General features: G+C 45.7%; 1 pseudogene; it reads right to left on the bottom strand.

Annotated features, from left to right (window-relative positions):
• The window catches only part of LOC119376722 (ATP-binding cassette subfamily G member 4-like), a 34,469-nt pseudogene extending 12,461 nt beyond the window's left edge, over positions 1 to 22,008 (bottom strand).
• Between the last annotated feature and the right edge of the window lie 1,418 nt (positions 22,009 to 23,426).

The raw sequence follows: 23,426 nt of genomic DNA, 5'->3' as shown, positions 1-23,426 counted from the left end.
TTAACAAAGCCTACGTAAAGATGAATTTCAAGCTGCTTATGGCGCCTAATTTATGCACAACAAGATAAGTAGATAAGTTGCGCACCAGTAATAAAATGGCGTCTTAACTGAGAAAAAGAAAAGTTAATATTGAGTAACAATGCATCGATGTTTTAAGAAGGTGCTTCTTGTAGCCAGACTTACTGTAGTCGGCTGGGTTGTGATACTGCGGGCACTCCAGTCCGTGCCTCGAAAGGAATCCCAGAAGGTTATCCACTTCACCGTTATAAATGCACCGCCCTTTGGAGACCATATACAGCTGTAAAGAATGCGACCGCTTGAGTGACTTCTCTGCGTATCACGCCCCCCCCTCCCCACCAGTCTATGTCACTCGATATAGAGGCAGTTAGCATTGTCCTATCAGCTTGACATAAGCGCGTCCGTAATATTCGCATTAAATAATCACTGCGATGACTTTCAAGCGGATCCCATGGACAAACATATTAAACAACCCGCAGCGTCACCAGATGGGCTAAGATTAAGTAACACACCTTTTACATAACTTGTAAACATCGCCTACTGCGCCGATGAAAAGGAACAGCCTGATGATCATTTTTTGCGGATTTCCTAAATTACTTTTTCCTGTCTAGGTGAGTGAGCAGATTATTATTATTCTTACCATGTCGAAATAGAGAATATCTTTGCACTGGGGGCGTGTATGGAGCAAACAACCGTATGCCCCATGGATGCCATCCGCTTGAGGATCCGTATGCACATAAGACTAGATACGTTGTCCAGACCGCTGCGTTCAAGAGAAACAACAAAGTATTACAGCGTGTTAAACAAACCACTGGGTAGGCTTCAACGTGCACCTCAATACTGGCATTTTTTTTCTGCACGTTCAGCGAAATAACAGATATATAGGTCGGAAACATGCTTGTAAAATGTTCGTCTCTTTATGGTCGAACGAACTGAGCACAGGAAACGCTAACAAGAAATCTGTTGTCGAAGTCTTCATGCAGTTACATAACCGTAACAATATCTGGCGGCCCTTGCATAAATAGGCTAGCGAAAGTTTTTATCCGTTATGCTGCTTTCCACTCCGCCGGGACCATCAAGTGAAAGCAATATTTGTATCTGCTCATTAACCCATATATCTCTTCGTGATTTACGTTTTTGAAGAACACTCAGCTCAGCCAAAGCCTGTGAAGGACTCTTCTTATGTATATAAGTGTGTTTGTGACTCTATGTACTATTTGTGTGTATATGGTGTATATGTGATCATTGTATATACCATAATCACCCGACACCTGGAGTAGCAAGCCAGGCGACAAACCAGGCTAACCTCTCCGGGCATTTCATTAAAGAATCTTATCTCTCTTATCCAAAACTTAAGTTCATGCGTGTAAATCATATTTGCCTGGTCTTAATTGTGTAGCAAGCTCGCAGTGAACTAAAGCCGTCGAAATGACTCTCACGTTACTAGGTCAGCGTGAAATGTATGTATAACGCTCGTGTTTTATTAAAAAAATATAGTTGGTGCCATGGCACAGTGTTGTCGTAACACTGCTGTGAAGACGGGAGTGCACATAGAGATATCGAAAAGACAGACGGCCGGACGCATGAACTTTCTTCGGCCTATGCAAGAAAAGAAAGAAAGAATAGTTTTGAGGTCGTTGAGACGAGTCCTCGTTAAACGTTTGTTAATCTATCCTCCTTGCCGAAAGCGCGACACCGTGAATATCACCGTAGAGAATGCGTGCGCTTTCTTGTTACATATCTTTACAGCTATGTTTTATTTATTTTCCTTTCGTGTTGCCGTGAACGTATGCTGGTTCGCTTTCCTGGCTTACCCGTGGCTTTCGACATGCATCGCGCCAAAGTGTTGCCTTGTATTATGCTTAGTTTCGTTGCTTCGGTTCTTTCCTTCCCCTTGTTTCTTCCTGCAACTCACTGTCGGAGTATTTGCACTGCTGCAAACAGCTTTCTTCCTTCCTAATACTGTAAGCCTCTTTCTTTTTACGTTACAAGACGGGAAAGGACATGTTGCAAGCAGCAATTGCTAAAATGTATAAACGCATATATATATAGTGTGGGAGATGGCCGCGCCTCTGTTGTCCCATATTCTACCTGCTACACGCGATAGCACGTACTTACGAAGCGCATAGGACGCCGTTTGCTGTCATTGTGAACAATGCTCCCGTACGGGAGCCGATACGTCTTTTAAAAGTTGTGTCTTTTGCCTTGGTCGGCATTTTCTTTTATTTTACTATGTTCGTCCTCGACCAGACGGCAATCCGCCAGACTATTGTCTGTACAACCACATGGTGAAGCCAAAAGACAATGAGGCTAAAGAAACTGTTTCTGTATTTCGTCAAGTTCCCCCGAGCTTTCTTTTATTCAGTGTCCGTTGGCTGCACGTGATTTTAACGAATTCTGTGAATGGCGGTCAAAAAATTACCGTGTACAGTGTAGCACACCGCTACAGAAATGCATCTAACGATATGAGGCGTCGGCAGAAAGATAAACTATCAAACTAGGTCATGTTACGATTAGCCAAAACCAACGGTGCGCGAGAGCTAAGATTTTTTCTTGAAGCGTTCGGTCATCTTTTCCGCCTCATGTTAGTTTCTTTTTATTTTCTTGCCCTTTCTTATGTAAGGCACTCGTGATGAAGCTGGCCGGTTGGTTATGCGGCTGGGTCAAGACATCTGAACGTGGGACAACCTGGTCGGTTCGTCGAGGAAGACAACAGGTGGGTTGTTGACCAGCTCTTGGGCGATGGCCAGCCGCTTCCGTTGGCCACCGGACAGGTTTTCCGTGATAGTGTGGCGGCACTCCTCCAGGCCCCATTCATGTATTGATTGCTCAACCTGCGGGCGGCAGCGTAGGAAAAGGCTGCTTTTTCGTTTCCTCGTATATGCTACCTGACTGCAAGCCGCTGTATGGTCAGGAAGCAGGTACATATAACATCATTAGCAGTTTCTATCAGAATGCTCACAAGGAGACGTTTATAATAAAGCTTTCAACAGTCCTGACAGGACCGAGAGTTGTGCGCATTTTCTTGCCTTAGCACTACGGGGTGTAAAGTATTCACTATGTTCATTTTATAAGGCGCTATGTACAAAGCACGGGCCAGACACTGTTTTCAACGTTATCCATTTGACCAATCAATTTTATAACATTTTAGCCAAGATGCGAGAAGAGAAGAAGGCTTAGGACGAAAGAAAGTTGAGGTATTTGTTAAGTATTCTTCATGAAAGATGGGTTTTTGAACAGACAAGAGTGTTTCGGTTTCAATTAACTGCGCCGCTAATACGGGCGGCGTAGTTCATTGAAACTGAAACACACAAGCAGACGGGACAACCGATAGATTGGCGGCCTCTTTCTCCACCTCTTTTAGCGGAGGAGAAAAGAAGGGAAAGGGAGAAGGTCAACCAGACGCGCGTGCGATTTGCTACCCTCCTGTGGGTGAAAGGGATTAAGGTATGAAAAGAAAGAGCGAGAAAGGTTCTATCAATGTGGAATCTTTAGAGAATCTCAGACCGCTAAGGTGCTCGCACACTTTTTTTATTAGCTAAAAACAACCCTCCTTCATTTCCACTGGCCTGGTTTTATAGCGTGAAACTGAACTGCAGTGTCATATTCAACAATTTCCGTTGTTTTGCATCGTTTCGACCGTCACGTTGTTGACATAAGTTTAGCTTTGTTCTGGAAATTCTCTGATTTCGTTGTGCATATAAATGTATACAGAAATATTATGCGATTGATTATTTGTATTGTTTTCGCACGATGCACCACACTGCCCAGTTATAATCATTCAAAAATTTGTGAAATTTTACGCAGCACCACAAACACACATCCACACACGCCTCTGACAAGCGCTCGCAGTTCCCCCTAAAAGTTATCACTCAAAATTGCCAAACGCGTAAGAAGTAATATATTGCTGAGTGAATTACATCTGCCATTACAAGCGCCAGGTGCGCTGCTTAATGCACTAAGCGAAGTAGCCCCTGTGAGTACACCATGTTGCCGAATTTTCATTTCGTTCCTGTATTTGGGTTTTAAAGAATATATAGTAAATATGCAAAGTGCCCCGCCGTGCATACCTTTTTGGCCCTGTCCTTTGGCTCAATGTTAGGCATTCGCAGTTCCACGCTCATAGAGATGGCCTCGCATACCGTCAGAACCGGCAACAGGCGATCCTCCTGCATCACGTAGCAGCTTTGCTTGTTGAACAGCTCTCGTTCGCGCACGTAGCCGTTCATATGAACTTCTCCCGCGTAGCCTTTGTCGCTGCAAAAAGAAAGCTTGTGATTGGTCATTGGGAAGGTTGCCAGTGATTGCAGTGCTTTCAGAATCATTCGGTCGTAATCATGTGTGTGCTATGAGCAGTGATGCCAACCAAAGTTAACGTCTGATACCTGTATTGACCGCTGAAAATACCCTAGATTGCAATAAAAAAACTAGATTCACTTTTTAATGTCGTTATTCGTGCAAATTCATATTTAAAAAGTATAAAGATAGGTCGATCTTTGGCCCAATTCTTCTGAACCTTATTGGACGTCAAAAGCAACATATTGACAACTACGGAAGGTCCTTTGTCTATATTTTCTGCACATAAAGCGCTTGCAGATGGCGCCAGTTGTTACAAAGACAGACAGATTTGTCAAGTTCTCTTTTCCCATTCATTGAAGGCATAGATATGATCGTTCGGATTAATTGCAACTTTGTAGCACCTTTCCTGTGCTTGCCGTAGGTGGCGGTCAATTTCTAATTTTCTACATTTGCAATCAATGTTGCATGATTGGCAATTGATTTATACACGGGCCCTTTCTTAATGGCTGATAGCCACCCTGTGTACTTTCAATGAGCTTCACATTTGGCGAAATATATTTGTCGCTATTTCCGCCCTTATGAAAACGGCGGGACGGAAAGACTGAAAACACACAAACAGCATTTTCGTCTCTTTCCGTCACGCCGTTTTCATAATAATGTATCAGTACCAACTCGCCCAACTGTCAGTCTTATAATTTCGCTCTCTTTCTCTTAAATTCTGCTGGTCCAGAAGTTATTAGACATGGAGATTTTGTACGGTGAAGGCACGCGGCGAGCGTGAACTCGGCACGTTTTCATGTACGTTACAAGAAAAATTTCTCTTTGTTTCACAGAGAAGCAGTCACTCAGGACGCTCATAATGATATGCGCGTGCATGCTAAACGCTTACCACGACAAAGTTTGAAAAGTTGTCACAGCGCTAGCACACACGGACGAGGAAGACACAACGGAGCGAGCGCTGTTGTGTCTTCCTTGTCCGTGTCTACTAGCGCTACGACACCTTTTTATGCATTTAACAAACTAGCCCAAAAACCACGTTGACAGACAAAGTTTTAGTTCCCCCAGCATCCAGCATATAATAATCTCGCCTTCACCCGGCCCAGCAGAAGAACAAAGCTTTCCTGAGTGAAAAAGAGCAAATAACGAAAATTTCCCTTTTTATAGCCTTTCTAGTTGACGCAGATTAATCAGTAAAGCCTGTCATTAGGCTGCGTAATGTAACATTTCAAGAGCCTCAGAAAAATAGCTAGATTCAATAAAAAGACGCCGAATCTCTGAAAGAGGTACAAAATCTCCAGATCTAGGGATAAATCCCCAGGGTTGGCATCACTGCTTATGAGGCCGAAAAGCGGAAGGGGGAGGGGGAAGTATCTGTGTGCAATATAACATGGCGGAATAGGGTAAAATCTCTTGTTTGCTATTACTACGACGAATCATAACTCAACGTGGTAAGGTTACGCTTTTTGCGTATATATGTGCGCGCGTGACTGTACATACCGTGTGTGTGTATATGTGATTCACTGTATATACCACAGTCATCACCCGACACCCGGACTAGTAAGCCAGGCGACAAACCAGGCTAACCTCTCCGGGATTTTCATTAAAGATTATTATCTCTCTTAGCCCTTATGAAGTACAACGTGTTCGTAATGATTATGAATGTTCACAAACAGCAGTACGTTTCGCAAGGTATTTATGCTAATGGTGTAACCTTTCGTTCGCAGCTCTTCACAATTTGGCCTTGATAATGTGTACGATGCATCTAGAGAAGCTGAGGCTTTAACCGATTGCCTCAACCAGCCGCCACTGGCATCTTTATGCTGATGGACGAGATTTCATTCACGAAGTCAAAAATCTGCTGTAGTTTTGATGTCTGCCAAAGTGCAGGCCGCTTCGCGAGCGAAACTGATGTATAATGACTATGAATCTTTTCTTTAAGTTTAATGGCGCTAATTCACTGCCGCTACGTTGACTTCGATGTCTCAGGGGTCCTTAGCTGGGCTGGTTGGTTTACATTCAAATAGCGACACAGCGCAGCCTGAGGGACGAATGAAAGACAAGAAAATGTTATGAGTCATATTTATTCAACCTAAATTATGTATACATTTGTTCACATGAAAACGTTTTCGTACTTTTTCCCGGATATTTTTTTTTCGCTCCCCATTTCTCACTGAACGTAGACTGAAATAACTGGCTCTTCCGTTTCTATTGCTCAAGGTAGTTTTTCTTTTGTTGTAAACAGAATGCAGTTGCATGCGCTCTGGCGCTATACGAGGACATTTCTGTTCACGTATATCACAGCGCACAAAATTTTGAAATGTTCCAGAAAAAAAATTCGGCAGATCCCACGTACCGTGGGAATCGATGTTATGCGAAGCATGCGCGGGATGGTGACTCTGGCGTAATTTTTCACATTGAGCGAAACGTTACGAAATGACGCTAGAGAAATGTGGAAGTGGTATACGTAAACTCATATGTTGAAGAGTCGCATATGTATTATAACCAGTTGTTTACAGTTGCGTAGCGATGCCAACAGCAACATGGGTGTTCCCAACACCAGACGCGGTAAGCTGATAGGTAGTGCTTATATTCTTCAATACTGAATAGAGCGAATCCGAACAGGAAAGAAGAGACACACGCACAGGACAGGCGTTACTCGCAACTAAGCTTCATTTAGGAAAGTTTCCCGGGATATGTGGTACGCAGCCGAGTGGCACGCGCAGGCGCCACTGCACGTAAGTTGCAGTTGTTACAGTTGCGTTACAGTTGTTATGCTTATACTAGTCCGTTATGAATGACGGAGAACGCACGCACGTTTCACAAACCTGTGCGTATGTATAGGAGGGGTTCTCGACAGTTATTGAGCAAGGTCATCATCACTGTTATCAATGAGCACCAGAGGCTGGACAAGACTTGTTATCGGATTCGTTCGTGATCGCAGCTATGAGGGTCTAAGTGTAGTGAAGTGCAAGGTATAGTGCAGCTGGTGGAAATCCTGGATGCCTCTTACGATGAAATGATCTATGACGCCTCCTGTCCTGGACGTGGCAGCGAGGTCTTTCGATGCCCTGTCCACATTCGAGCCGTCTTTCACGCAATATAAAGAGGCGTTGTTGGGTCTTGATAAATCCATGTTGAAGTCATCGGTAATGATGAGAGGCCTGGTTCCCTCCTCAGATTTATTGTAGGAAACATTGACTCTGATTTCTGCGTAATCGACGAGTGCATAGTAGTTGAGCGTCTTCCAGGGGCGTTCTGTCTTCAGCTTCTTCACTTTCCTCGCGTCCGCCGCGGTGGTGTAGCGGTTACGGTGCTCGGCTGCTGACGCGAAGGTCGCGGGTTCGATCCCGGCCGCGGCGGTCGCATTTCGACGGAAGCAAAATGCTAGATGCCAATGTGCTGTACGATCTCGGTGCACGTTAAAGAATACCAGATGGTCTAAATTGCGGAACCCTTCGCTACGGCGTCTCACATAATCATATTGTGGTTTTGAGACATAAAACCCCAAATATTATTATTATTGTTACCACTTTCCTTGCGTGTCGATGTGTGTGTTCGCGGTTACTGTGTTGTTGAGACTTTGTATCACCTGTGGCACATACCCGCATAACATGAACTCTGGTAAGCGGGTATGTGCCACACGTGACTGAGAGAAAGGGTTTCATGACGTACGCGACAGGTATTTTGCGTTATTCATGTCATGACCAGTGAATCGTGTTCGCCATACACTGATCCCCTGCTATGCCAATTTTGGTGTATTACAAGTTATGGAGACGACAAGGAGAGCGCCCAGACGTAGGCGGCTAGATAGATAGATAGATAGATAGATAGATAGATAGATAGATACGTAGATAGAAACGCCCAAAGTGCCTGAGGTTCGCTAAGAAATGCTTCGCATTTAATAAAACGAATGACTGAACAGAGAGAGAGAGAGGTGGTTCACAGGATAAATTGGTCCGGCAGACGGGCGTCCGGTATGCAATCTGACGCCAAAGAAAGGAGTTTGGAAGAAACAAAAGCAGCAACTAAACATTGCAAGACAAGAGTTTCATGTGTCACAATAGGAGAGAAGGCCTAGTGTCTTCGTAAGTTGACTAGAGTAATTTTGATGTGTGATGCCAATACCTCTCTTGTTTCCTAAATATATGTCGAAATGAGATATTCGCAATGTTTCCAGTCGACGTCATAGAAGCATCAAATAATGAACAATACCTACCAATGCGAAGTTTACACAAATCTATCTATACTTGGCATTGCTGCGTCACAATTGTCGCCTACAAAGACCTTAGCGTTAGATTTCTTTCCAGCAGTATAATTATCGTCAATATGTGAGAACGCAGTATGGCATTCGACGCAACGACGAGCTTTTCGAAGGCGCAGCGCGTCGGCCACGCAAGGTGTGCTGGGAGATAATTGCGGTGACCTTGAGTGGTGCAAGGTCACGGCCAGCTCTGTGTGGAAACAGTCACGCTGTATGAGACGGAGACCGTGCGCGGCCGAGAGGGGCGAGGGAAAGCTGAAGTCGGCACAAAACAAATAGAAGGAAGCTGTTTGAAGCGGCTTGCGAAAGCGTCTCTGGCACGTCTTCCAACATTTGTTCGGGAGCAAAACAAAAACAAAAACGGCGAACAGGCTACGTTCTCTCTCGGTCAAAAAATGTAAAAGGATGGACAAGCGTAGGATTCGGTGTGTCGCAGTACGCAGCGTACTGGTTGCCGTTTACTGGTTGCCTGTGTTCCAATGCCGTTCAAGTTTTATTCCAAAGGTTGATTCTTCAGCTGTAATCTTGTTTGCTAAGAGCAAACAAAATGACAATGCGCTTACGCACACAGGCTGCTTTGTGAGTACAAGGCGAGCGGAAACGGAGGCAAGAAGAAAATCAAAAGCCATTGGTTAGTCTGCTGAATATTTTCGGACCCACATACTCACGACCAGGGTGTCGGAACGGAACGAAAACCGAAAACGAAAACCGAAAACGAAAAACGAAAAAAACGATATTTTGGACCGGAACGAAAACGTAACCGAAACGTTATCTATTATTTCGTTCCGGAGTGAAAACGAAATTTTTTCAATCGTTTTTCGGTTCACGATAAAACTTCGCAATCCGGAGCAACTGAGCTCGTGCAGTGTGAGCATATCTCAGGGTACGGTATTAGCGCGTACCTCAGGCAGGAATTCCAAAGCAAAGATATGTTGAATTTGTGCGAAAAACGATAACAGTGGCAACCAGAGATGTTTATATTGACGCAAGTGGATTTTTGCGCGCCTTTCACGCAGGCCAGCGTAGAGAGGGCATTGTCGGCGCTGAAGTTTGTTACAGCGAAAGCTGTTATGAGATCACAACAGCTGATTTTGGCGCCATAGTTGTCCACCGCCGCCGGTGTCCATGACCGCTATCGCGTGATATAAAAAAATAAATGAGAAACAAATTTCTAGGATCGGATGGCAATTCAACCCGCGCCCTCTGCGTGGCAGTCGGGTCTTCCACCACAGTGTCTCGCTATAGTGCTTCTATGCTTACGAGGAGCGTTTGACAAGCGTGAGTGCTGACGAACAGTGCGGCCCAGTGTTCCGTATTCGATACAAAGGCACAAGGTGCCCGAGCGGTGCACTGTTCCAACTAATACCAGCAGATCTAGAGGGTCTTATTCCCCATTAACCAAATCTTATTTTTCTCCATATTCACAACCGCTCCAGACGCGTGGCAAAACTGCTTAGTCTTCTTGCATACTACTTTTGTCAGCATAAAAATACGCTACGTCGTCATTTTAGCATTAACACATTTAAGCATAAACAATATTAAAGCACCACCATTCGTTCATGCATGCTGACCATGCAAATACTATAGGTACCGGGAGAACTGCCCCTATGGGAATTAGTAGGGTGGTTGTACTGCACGAGATATGTAACCAAGCTACTATCCCTCGACCTTGGTAATCTGTTTTGCGTACTGTTGCAGTTCTTAATGCATCTGATGACATCAGCTTTATGGGTCGTTCATTCTTAACTCAATAAAACTATCAAAATGCCTTTCTTACGTGGAGGAATTACATTGATGGAATTGAACTGCCCGGCCGTTCCCGGAGTGCGAATGGGCTAAGTTTTTTCATTCCGAGGAATTGAAAGGAATGGAATTGCGGCAAGTTCTAATTCCCCGCAATGGAATTGAAATGGAATGGAGGCGCCCATTCCGCCACACTGCTTACCACCCACTGCAAAGTGCTCAGCCATAATTCTTTATCATCGTCAGTCACAGCGCAAAGTGCACATAATGCCTTACAGATGTGTAGCGTGTACCACGAGACTCCGAAGAATGACAAAATGGCATAATGGGAACTTCTCTACTTCAGAAGAATTGGGATGATTTATGGCGTAGTGGGTACCTTGCATGTGTGCTTGTATTATTGCCCCAAGAGACTCTCCAGCGGGCTCTACAAAGTCCGCTCTTCCAGCTTTCGCTGTGACTGTGCTGCGTGTTCCGCGCAGGCCTGGCGATCTCTTTATCAGAACAGCGGTCTCGCACATCAGAGAGTACACTCAGTGACGTGCTGCTTCTGAGATCGTGCTCACTCCCTTGACACAAAGCATTGAGCCCACTAAAAAATTCGTATTTGTCTTTTGAGAAAAAAATACTATGACTTTGAAATTAATACTGGTTTGTGCTAGTTGGTAGAAATTCGTGGTACAGTTACTTCCGCTCCTCTGAAGAACGTATTTTACCCTTGTCCCACTTTCCTAAGAACAGGGCAAGTAACTACATCACAAATCCAATGTTCTTTATGATTACCTTAACCTTAAATTTTTCCTTAAAGAAAACCGTTACGAACCGTTACGGAACATTTTTTTTTTCGTTCCGTAACAGAAACGGAACGGAACTTTTTGCGGTGGAACGAAACTAAAACCGAAACGAAAAACATTTCGTTCCGACACCCTGCTCACGACAGCATCAGCGAAGTTTAACGAGCGCATTAAAATAAGATGCTGGACAGATGTGCAGCAATATGGCAACAATATCGGCAAAGTGACTTCGCGAGTTCTCATCCTCCTTGAAATAAACAGCGCAAAAAACGGACGGCCATGGAAAGGAAACACACGGTGTGTTTCGTTTCCGTGGCCATCCGTTTTTTGCGCTGTTTATTTCAAGTATGCACAACCAACTAGCCAAGTCAGCTATTTTGCTCTCATCCTCTACGGAAGAACTATAGGGGTATATTCTCACGGCCCCCACGTAGGCTGTGTCAGAATTAACCAACTCCTCACTGACCTTCTTCACATAACAGGATAACGTAAGGCGAAAATGAAGCAATATTTTTAAGCGAATTACTGCTTAAAATGAAATAAAAATGGTGGTTGATCCGTCTTTTGTAGGAATCGGTCATGACTCCCCTATGCCGACTACTGACGTTGATGACCACCGGCAAACCCGTGCAGTAAGTTATTTATAACAGCCGGACACTGCGGATAGTAGATGCCACTACCACGTTCGTTCGCAGGTTGCAGAAGCGGAGCCCGAAGGGTTGTCCGTAAATCGCTTGGCGAACTCAAAATCCGTTGCCGCGAAATGCACACTCTATATTTGCAGGTAGATGACCACCCTGAGGCTTTGCTTGTCACGCGGCGTCCTGTTGGCTAGCGGCTTCGCCGAATGTACGAGCATCTTGGTCCGGCTCGGGCCAACGTCATATCCTGACGAATGTCATTTCCATATTGGGCCAACATTTTTCCCGTAACGAAATGACGTCAGTAAAATCTTCTTTGGCCTAGGCATCAAACTCTTTCGTGTTAAAAAAGCACATATCAAGAAATGACGTGGCATTTCGGCGGCACGAGAATCCGCGCCGCCCTTCATACGTCGAATGTCTCAATGTATACTCTTAAGGGGGAAAAAAACGCATGCAATGCATCTTCCCTTTTAACACGAAAGTGTGTTTTGCTGGGGACCACCAAGACTTCACTGGCATATTTTCGCCACGAATATGACGTTGTAAAATATACACCAACAGATAACAAAGAAAAAACTAGCAGAAAAAGTGCCGTCGCTGGAAATCGAACCTACGACCCCTCGCTCCGCAGCGCGCGGCGCGAACGACGCGCTTTAAAGATCATCGCCCCGCTCGTTGCGATGCGCGCGTGCGACCACCTGTACTTTGCACTACAGGGCGTGGTCGCTCGTGCGCGCGCGCTTATCTCGTGATGGAGGCGGTTTGTACGTCTTGTGCTTTCACCGCAAGTTTACGTTGAAGTTACAGAGTGCACGAAGGTCCCTTCGCTCGCTGCAGCGACCGCGTTTGCTAATGGAGAGCGTTGCTCAAACACAAAGTAGTTATAACTGTGACCGTTGTTAGTTCGAGCTCCTCCGGTGTGTGTTCTTTTCGTGCGTCCTTTGTGCTTGAGCAGCACGCTGCAAGTTCGAGCTGCTGCCGTTCTTCGCGTGACATTCCAATTTGTTGCTATCGCATTCATTGCTTCGCCGTTTCGGCGAAACAATGCACAATAAACGCTCAACTACCTCTGTGAAGGCACGTTTCACTTTCGTGTTATACCAATTCCTATGACGCAGGGATCAGCCACGCTTTTTAAACACCTTGCTTGTGAATTCCCCTGCCTACCAATTAACGGTATCTCTATCGTTTGAATGTACTTTCGCAGAAAAGATATACCATGGTTCAAATACTGCCCTATTTTTGACTCAAACCTACTGTCGTCCCTCACCATTCATTACCTGTCACCTTTAGCAGAGAGACACAGAGCGCTGTGTCAAATATCAGAGCCCCATAGCAGGCGTGGGAAAGGCTTTGATGAAGCACAAGATCGGAGCTTAGAGACAATGTCCATGTTTCGTATGTGTAGCCAGGCGCGGTTACAAATTCACTTTGTCTCTGGCACTTAGACCTCGACCCCAGCGAAACCTGTCCGAGGTTTTCTACATGAGACGTTTATCAACTGGCATTACTGTTCTGAATCTCTTGGGAGGCTTCATGCAATAGTGACTTCATGCAAGTAGTAACGTTGCTGGAGCAGTGCTGATAGTGTCTTGGAATAAACTTGGAGGACACTTGAGCTTCGCTTTCAAGAGTAGAACGTGATAGCGTAATCGGACGGTGTTCGTATCACCTTCCCAATCGCTAGCCTGGCTTCGCTTCTCGATGGACACCTAAACCTTGCCGCAAGGAAAGCCGAAGTGCGGACGCCCACCGGCCCGTGGGCCCTTTTCACCGTCTCGCGGGGGATAGTCAAGCCTCTGCCACGCTGAAGCACGTCTGGGATGTGCCTTCCAGCAACGGTAGATGGTTTATAAATAGCTCGCCGTTAGTATGCTAGAGGATGTATGCGTGGTAGCCGAACGGCTAAACCCATCGCGCCACGGAGCCGGGGTCGCAGGTTTGAATCCCCGGTCTCACTCGAACCGAAGATTTTTGTTATTTTATTTGCATCTATCCCGAATTTTCGCTCACGGACAACACTGATTTTAGCTCACAACCAACGACGCAGCCGCCGTCGACACCGGAATTTCTGCGAAACGAGCTTCTTAACGCTATCGCATTAAAATGAAGGACAGCACTCACTAGAAACCGGTAAGCAAGTTGAGCAATGTCGTCTTGCCGGCACCGGAAGGACCCATGACTGCCGTCAGTGTGCCGGAACGCACTTCGCCGCTCATGTTCTCCACCAGGATCTTACTCGCTGAAATGAGCCAGAAGATAATCACATCACTGACATTTAAGTACGTGGTACTTTTCTCTGTGGTTTCTTAGAATTATTGCGTACACACTGCAAATGATAAGCAGTGTTTAACGTCACGGTGGCAACGATAGGCCGGTTTAAACTTGCAGATGAAATATTCACAAGTAGCACCAAATGTTGCCACAACGTCGACGCAACGTTGACAAAGTAGCTTCAACGCTGTGGTGGTGGTGGTGGTGGAAAACATTTATTACGCTATACAGCGAGAGGTGTGGACGGGGTGAGCCGAATGGGCCCGCCCTTCACAAACATAGGAGGGATCCCTAGTCCGGTATCCCTGTAGCTGCCGCGGCGGCCCGGGCTCTAGCCACCAATGCCTGTTGGGCTTGGAGGTCGGAGCAGCCGAGCAGGACAGCTTCCCAGTCCTCTCAGGTGGGGTGGGAGTGGAGTGGGTAGGCAGGATTGGAGGGGCATGCCCACACCATGTGATAGGTGTCAGAAGACTCCTCCGCACAGTGCGGGAACGCGCCCGAGAAGGCCGAATTGCCGGGTACAGCACAGTAGATGTGGCCACATTGCGTGCTACTAGGGTTTGAGCCCATCTATTTTTCTGAATCTCTCGGGAGCGGCCCGCTTCGGGCTAGGAAACTAGCACGACCTATTGGACCTCAATAAAGTTCTTTCATCCATTCATCTCGGATTTCTACAAAGTAATACCTACTCTCAATTTCCAAGAAAACAAAACGTGCGTTCTAAGAAAAAGGAGGCATTTTGTAGTTTAAGCACAAAACGCTGTTAATACGCACCCGCTATTCGTCACGTACCTTCAGGACCACATGCGAGATGAAATCATCCTGTTTATTTTTAATATTGCCGAAGACCTGAGTCATCGTAAGGCATTGCCATTACGACGGCCCGTACGGACATAATTAAGGAAAAGCCCCTACTGCTCTACCGGTGACTAAGCGCGCAGTCGCTTAAACCATTCGCAGACATGCATGCGTACCATCCTCAGTTTGGCTCTCTCTTTAATAAAAGCCACAAAATGTTCTTTGCGTCACTAACGGAAGTCACTGACTGCTGAAATACCAGCATGCATTTATGGCGCACGCATCTTTGGGCATAAACTTGCGCAAGGCAAGTTCATATTTCAACGATACCGTTGCCACTGGAAACATAGCAAACGTCACTTTCATGCATGCATCATTAAGTAGCGAATAAGGGGTTTGAAAGTGGTGCTAAAGAAAAAGTGTGATAACTAAATTGGTTATTTGTTTTTTTTCGTTTTTTAATATAAGCTTCGTCTGCAAGCGCCTTTTATCTCAGTTTTCGCGAGTTGGCAGCTTCCCGTATTCGCCTTTTCGTTTTGACCCAAAGGTAATTCTTTACCTTTTAAGTCATTCAATTATCATTTCACCATTCCGATATTAATGATATTAAAATAGTTTGGCAGTAGTCCACACGCCACCTCAGAGTGCACCCCAATGATAATTCATTTCTAAACAAGAGTTCCTTTTTCTTCTATAGCTGTAATGCGCTGCCTGACACGTACTTATCTCAAATAATGTCCAAGTCCACCACTGATATTGATGAAATCCTAAAGCAAGAGATATGAATTGAAATGTACGCACTTTTGCCACTCTTGATCTTGTAGGTGAGGTTCTTCCAGGTGAGGTCGATACTCTCGAAGTTTCTGTACCCGTTCTGGCGGCTATTTCCATTCACTTCTGTATGGATCGGCAGCGCTGTTTCACCTGCAATATGCAGCATAAAGCCGTACGCTTTTGTTTCTGAAAAATTGATCTCTAATACACCATAACTGCGCAAACGTGGGCAATCCGTAATGAAATTATGAAATAGAAACCAGAAAATCTGGACCACATAGCTTTCTTCCAACGTTCACGGGTTCTTTTGTTAAGGAAATGAGAACCATTCAAAGACAATGATTCGCCACTCAAAAAAGCTACCGTAGTTACCAACTATCGGTTATCAGATGCAGCGCTTGTCAGACATCTTACTAGCGTAATAAAATAATAGTGAGTAAGTACAGTTTTAGCAACATTCGATGACTCTAAATTGTATTGACTGTTGATATGAATTTGATATGGCCGTTGATATAGTTTTGTTGATATGACGTAAGGAGATGTTGGCACATTGGTGAGGCGTTGGATTTCCCTTTGCTATTAAACCGGTGCACCATACGACGTACAGGTCTCAAAACTTTGTATCGTATGACGTTAGCAAATGAACACGAGAACGTTAAAAAAGTCTGGTAGCACAACATATACAACATTCATATTCAATATCACGTACAAACTAACGTAACACCAGGAAGGACACTGCAATAAGAATTTTCAAAAATATGAATAATAATGTCACATCCATAGGTCGGCAAAAATTTTAGAACTCATTCAGACTCACTCAAGAAATATATTTTGCTGTGAGAGCTCACTCGAACTCAGATTCACCTAAATTTTCCTCAACCGAACTCACTCGGACTCAGACTCACTGAACTTTTTCTCAACCTGACTTACTCGGACTCAAACTCACCAACATTTTGCTCAGCCGGACTCACTCAGACTCATACTCACGGCTTGACCTGAGCCGGAGTGAGCCTGAGTGAGTCGACTCATGAGTCCGCTGGCATTAAGTGAGCTATTCCGATTATGGTGCAAATGCTCTTGAATGCCAAAATCTCAAATAATGGATGCTCTACGATACGCCTTTGGGTCTTGTACCTTCAAATACTAGATTTCAGGGGTTTCAATGTAGTAAGGACGTTTTTATGAAATATGTGACTCATACGACATATTTCTATTAAGAAAGTCCCGTGAAAGAGTTAGAAGGTCACAGCACCTCCTACACCCCCCCCCCCCCGCCCTTACTCACGCCTCTGATCAATAAACACTGAGGTGGTGCATGAACGCTAGTGTGTTGAGGTGTGGGGAATAGATCTGAGTATAAACGTAAGCCGATATAAGGTTGATAGTAATGCAGATAGCTGAGTGGATAGGATCATAGGTCTGCAATTAAAGGTGGAGCTCACTTAGACTCACTCATGAAATATACCTGGCGTTTAGGGCTCACTCGGACTCACACTCACCAATATCTACCTCAACCGGACCCACTCGGACTCACACTCACGCAAATTTTCTTCAACCGGACTCACTCGGCTCACACTCACCAAAAAATTACTCACCCGGACTCATTCAGACTCACAGCTCGATCTGAGTCTGAGTGAGTGTGAGTGAGTCGACTCATGAATGAGTTTGCCTACCTATGGTCACATCACATTAAGATCTCAAACAGACATAAAAAGGGTGCCCCGCTAACTCTAGACAAGAGTTTAAAAATATGCCGCCGCACTTTATGACAACGCGATGAAATGCATGTTCCTGACTACTTCTTGGAGTAAGTCACACTATTTTTGTGCTCTGCTTAATTGCCTAATTAGGCAAGATTAGTTAACCAACCTTTGAAGCAACAAAGCTGGAGAAAAATTTCAATGAAAGTTGTAGATCAGTTTTCAAAATGTCCGATTACACACTTTCCAACTTTCTATCTAATAAGTATTAGTGTTTTCTGCTTACCGGAGGTACCCGCGAAATACCAAAAAATACCTCGTGATATGCCCACTTGCCCGCTTATGCGCGCCGTGATTGTAGTGCTCCCTAACAGTTCAATAAATGTTTCACATAGTTTACATTCATCCATCCGATTTATCTCGATTTAACTCACAATAACTCACATTGGGGCGTAGTGACCTGTGCCGTTACTAACTTCTTGCTTGCAGTTTCAAGCTTTTCCTGACTTTTTAAAATGTAATGTTGAGTTTAAAACATAATTAGCAGCCAGTTGCACTTTGTCCAGGACTACCGAAGTATTCGCCCTAGTAATGTTTATTCCCCGTATATAATCCGGTGTTTCCTTACCTAACAGGTGTGGCTTCAACATATATTGAATTTATTTTTGTAATTCTAACAGCGGTTCTATTTGCATCCGCGCAGCAGTCAACCCTTGTTTGTCATTGACTACAACCGTTCCGAACATAACGTTCAATGCCGAAGCGGAATCAAGTTCTCTTCCTCGATCATTAGCGTTGTTTATCGTACATGCATGTCTCCTTCCAAGCGTGAAATAAGAGGCTTTCGCCGCTTCGCTGACTCCGAGCATGACAGCCAAGAGTCTTGACAATGCCCTGCCTTCTATGTGTCGCTCTGTTATACCTAAGTATTGTTTCATCCACACCTTTCGTAAAAACCTTGGCAAGCCCATCTTTTGCGTGTTTTAACAGCCATCCATCCGGCAATAATGAACGACTTATTTTCTTGTTAGGCACGACCTTATGTAGCCAACTGATAGCGACGCCATGGAAAGCACAGAGGTCGTTACTTGTAGGTTTTAATTGCGGCATAGTAATTATGAGGTAAATGATAAAGGAATAATAATGGGCGATAAACAACTCACTGCCGGTGGGTACCGAACCTACAACCTTTGCGGTACGTGTGCGATGCTCTACCGACTGAGCTATGGCGGCTGTCGTTCTCCCGTCTTTATTGTGGTTATTTTTCTAGATGTAACCTTGGAAATGTTACCCAGCGCCGCTCGTGCCCACGGTGACGAATCAGAACAGCCCTTTTTTCCCTTTCTTTTTTTTTTCAGGTGGCTTCACGTCGCACGTGATGTTTAAGGAACTGGAAGCTGAACGATAAACCAATTTTTAACTATTTTCTTGTTCGTAATTTTTCTGAATTCAATCCATTGGTTTTATGTATTACCCAATTCACGAACCGCCCGAATTACTTTTCCCGTTCCTGCTTCCATTCATGCTGTCAATGTGAAATATGGGGTTTCCATATCTATATTTTCTGTTTGAACTGGCTTGCTGTGGAGAGTCTGAGGTCACCTCGGCTGCTAAAGAAGTACACCTTACGGTACGATGATGTGAATATCATGTGTAGCTTTCGTTAGCGTATTCCTCTGGGGCCGAGCAAAGCTTGAATATAGCTTTCTGAATCATAGGAATACAAGTGTAATGTTTATTACACTGCTATAAAAGCGGAGCCAACACTGGAACTACAATTGACATTAACCTGATATGATGACTGTATCGTAGGAGTACATATGTAGTGTTTATTGCTTTGTTATAAAATTAGATAGCCAGCACTACAACCACAACTGACGTTGCACCGACATTGCGCCTGCGTAGAGTGTCTCTCCAAAGCAGTCTCTAGACCTGGCGTGGCTCTGTGGTAGCATACCTGACTGCCACGCAGAATGCTTGGGTTCGATGCCTGCTGGAATCTTAATTCGTCGGGTCAACGCTGCCGATGTCGGTTTTTCTTAACGCTCTCACATTTAAAAAAACCAATATCTGTTCTCGCCGTTCCTGGGTAGATAAAACTGTCAATCATCTGTGGAGCACGCTTACCGTGGCCCGTGGTATACATGGGTATGTGTCACGTGACTCGAGGAAAGGGTTTGACGACTTACGCGACAGGATTTTCGCATGGTCAAACTCGTCGAAGTCTCTTAAAGGGATACTAAAGAGAAACAATGAATTGGTTTAGATTGATAAAGTGTGCTCGGAGAACTCTTGTGTTCTTGTGTAGCTTATTTCACCACCATAGGTTTATTATTAGAGGAGAAAACCAAGTTCAAAGTTTCATTTTTAGATTTCGCGCCGAACTTTGTAATTTGTGACGTAAAAAACTTCAAAGAGCATTTAACGTATTTTGGCGCCACTGGCTCGACGAAATTTCCACAAACTCGTTATGTCAAGTCTCTGACCCCCTCACAGGACAATGTACTTCGATTTAACCGATTAGGAACTACGTAGGCCCAAGCAGGCGCCGTCAAAAATATGTGACGTCACGGCAAATGGTGCTGGAATTCCAAGGTGGCGTCGCCACCTGTATTTTCTTTTTGCGCGTTTTCTAGATTATTAAGCGTCTTCGCGCAGAAAGCGTGGTGTTTTTGGTATCGTGGAAGACTACTTTACTAATGCGAGAAAAATCGTTTTGCTCTTTAGTGTCCCTTTAAGGCCCGAACACACGTACGCGTTGCAGCGCGTCAACGCGTGACTTCTTGACGCGGCGCCGCGCCCTCTCCCTACGGGGAGAGAGGGCGCGCGGCTACGCGAAGCTGCGCGCCCTCCCTCTCCATAGGGAGAGGGCGCGGCGCCGCGTCAAAAGTCCACGCGTTGACGCGCTGCAACGCGTACGTGTGTTCGGGCCTTTACCCTCCCATGCCAATTTTGGTCTAAACAAAGTTAAGAAGCGATCACAAGAGCACCCAGACGTAGGCGGCTAGATAGATAGATACGTTGATAGAGAGAAAGAATTGACTGTATTAAAGGTCCTGAAGGGGCCTGGGCACCCCTTCCGGGGCTCCGCCCATATGGGTACTGGGAGTCGGAGCTCGCCAGCCACCTTTTGGGCCTTCGGGCGGCCTGGTGTTGAAGGGCCCTGTCGGGGCTCCTAAGGTGGTTGATCCAGTCGTTCTCGGAGGCAGGAGACCCGAAGCTAGCGTTTAGCGCGGGACACTGCCACAGCATGTCCCCCCATGCCACCCATGTCGCACCTATGGATTTTGGCATTTAGGGCATTCTGGCCTTATAGGGAGGTATTTGCTGCAGATATAGGGGCTGGGGTAACTGTGTGTTTGCAGCAGTCTAAGCGTTAATTGTTGTGCTTTGTTTAGTGTTGAGTGAGGTGAGGGGAATTCCTTTCTAGATAACTTATAGTGCGAGCGAATCTCGTGATAGGAGAGGAGTGGCTCCCGGTGCGTGTTGGGGTCCCCGGCCAGTGAGCCGGCCCGCGTCCCCGGGCGGTGCGTGAGATCTCGCGCGAGGTTATGGGCCAGCGCACTACCGTTGGGGACCCCTGGTTGAACGTTGAGGCCTTCATGACCCAGCAACGCTCAATGTGCGTTGGGTTCGCTAAGAAATGCTTCGTATTTAATAACTAGTCAGCGCCTTGTTTGTTAGGATTGTTATCGTCCTCGTCACGACAGGTGCGCTGTGGTTCGCCTTCACCAGCTATTTAGAAACTGATTTTACACATCAAGGTCATAGCAGCGCACTGGCGTAGCCGAAAGAGGAGGGGGTTGGAGGGGGTCAAATTTCTCCCTGAAATTTTTCATTATTAAACTTAGCGCAAAAAAAAAACACGGACAAAGTGAAGTGGTAACATACACAGCGCATTTTTGCGCTAAGTTTAATAATGGAATATTACCAACTCGCCCAGCAAAACGTCCTTCTGAAAATTTTCAACTTTGCATGCGTAGATATACACGCCCACATACAAACACACGCATGAACATACATGAAGGGTGGTCGAACCGCCCCCCCCCTCCCCCGAAAAAATATCTTGCTACGCCACTGTTGCAGTGTTATGCTAGCCTTGGTTTTCATTGACTATGACATGTTCGGAAAAGCTCGTCGGTATCAATCACGCCAATACGTAGCGTTGTTTCGCTTTGTTTCCGATTTGGTCTCTCCTTCCATTATAGCCAACTTTGTTTTGTTTAGGCCAAGCAACGATCACTTATGCGAATTTTGTTATTTTACCGGACGTTATAGCTTAGAATTTTGCTTAAGTGTCCTATGTAATGCAGAGCATAGCATATGACGTATATGTACATGAGCGATTCATTCAATGATCTATATGTTTCGACAGCTTCGCTTTTAGAAGCAGGTACAAATGTGATGTAGCTCCCCGCGATAGCATCCGCACGGTCATTTTGTTCGATATAACTGCATGAGGGCACAGCTAATCATTGGGTTTAACTCACGTGTTCCATTCAGGGTGGTCGCCTTGGTTTCCAAGTCCAGCGCCAGGTTATCGTAACCGTTCAATGAATACTCGTTTCCCAGCCGCGAAACGTTCAGAAGCACTGCTCCGGAATCCATATTGTGCACGTTCCTGGCCCACCCACACACGCGAAGTCAGAGAGCAAACAAAGGCAAGGATCGCATGCGATGATGAAGTCGGCGTACGAACGGCGTTGATCTCCCGAACCACTGACGCCAACAGCGCGGCGCGAATTCCTCCTTGCACGTGCAAGAGGCAGAGAGGTCGGTTGATGCTAACGTCCTCGCTCAGGGCGTCCGAAGTCTTCCTTTGGGAGAACCAACAAGTGACGTCAACAAGCGCGGCGTACTTTCACTGCACGCATCCAGGGACGAATTCGCGCGAGCCGTAAAATCTCGCTAGCTTTCTCGCGCGTGTACCAACCCTCATCGCGGTCAACCTTTGCGAATGTGAAACAGTACGGAACCGGTTCCTCTGCTTTGCACTTCAGGCAGATGCTGCTGGAATGTACCGCTTTGTTTTGCAAAAGGGCGTTGCTCTTGACCAAATGATGCCCGCACCGCTTCGGATTGCTTTCGCTCTCTCTCTCTCCCATCGTCGACAAGAAAACGAGTGTGAGAGAGTCGGAAGGCAGCGCGAGTGTTTGCGTCGACAACAGCGACGGAAAAACCGACGGACCGTCTCCACCGGCAAACCGGGGACACCGCATGCACCGCCTCATGAACGGCCGCCGCCCGCAGGACGTTTACATTTTTTTTTTTTTAGACGCAGACCATGCAGCTTGCAAACAACATGGGCTGCCGCAAGAAATATGGTTAGAAGGACACCAGGCGCTGTGCATGCGCAGAGTCTGTGGAGGGCAACGAGGCGTCGTCCCTTAGCGAGTCACGGTCTCTGCGATTGAAACGCAACGTTTGCTTTCTCTTCAGGCACACGTGGTCTCGCAGCCGGGCACCTGTCTTGCGTAAGAGTTAATAATTGTTGGGGTTTTACTTTCCAAAATAACGATATGGTATGAGAGACGCCGTAGTGGAGGGTTCTTTCACGTGTACCTATAGCACACGGGCCTCTAGCATTGTGCCTCCAACGAAATGCAGCCGCCGTGGCTGGGAATCGATCCCGCGACCTCTTTCTTGCGTAAGCGTTGTAGAGTGGGAAGGGTGAGCGAAGGGGCGTGCTCTTCTTCTCATTAGAAGTCACGGACCTCATCCGCGGTTCTCATACAGCTTGTCGTTGTCACCGGTTGCTTCCCCGTGGCTCAGAGCACTGCTTAATTTTACTAACTGCGCAACAAATGGCAACACAACAGCCGCATAAATTTCACAAGAAAATGCTTAGATATACGCGTCTGAGCTTTGGCGCATTGCATGATAGCGCCTGCCTCTGCTTTTTTTTTTTATTTTACCGCAGTTTCGTTGTCATGCGCTTTCTTCGACGCTTTGTAGCAGAGAGATAAACTGTAGTTTGTTTGCGCTACAATTTACGCCGTTGAAGGTAACTGACATATTTTGCTTGATTTGTGTAACCAATGCAGCAAACGAAAATTGAGATATTCTCTTTACATAAGTACGAAGTGCTTGTTTCCACGCTCACAATCTTGTATCGCATCGT

The sequence above is a fragment of the Rhipicephalus sanguineus genome, unplaced genomic scaffold (genome assembly GCF_013339695.2).
Source record: "Rhipicephalus sanguineus isolate Rsan-2018 unplaced genomic scaffold, BIME_Rsan_1.4 Seq214, whole genome shotgun sequence".
NCBI classification, from domain to species: domain Eukaryota; kingdom Metazoa; phylum Arthropoda; class Arachnida; order Ixodida; family Ixodidae; genus Rhipicephalus; species Rhipicephalus sanguineus.
Note: the sequence above shows the minus strand (reverse complement) of the source record. Positions and strands in the feature narration are given on the sequence as shown.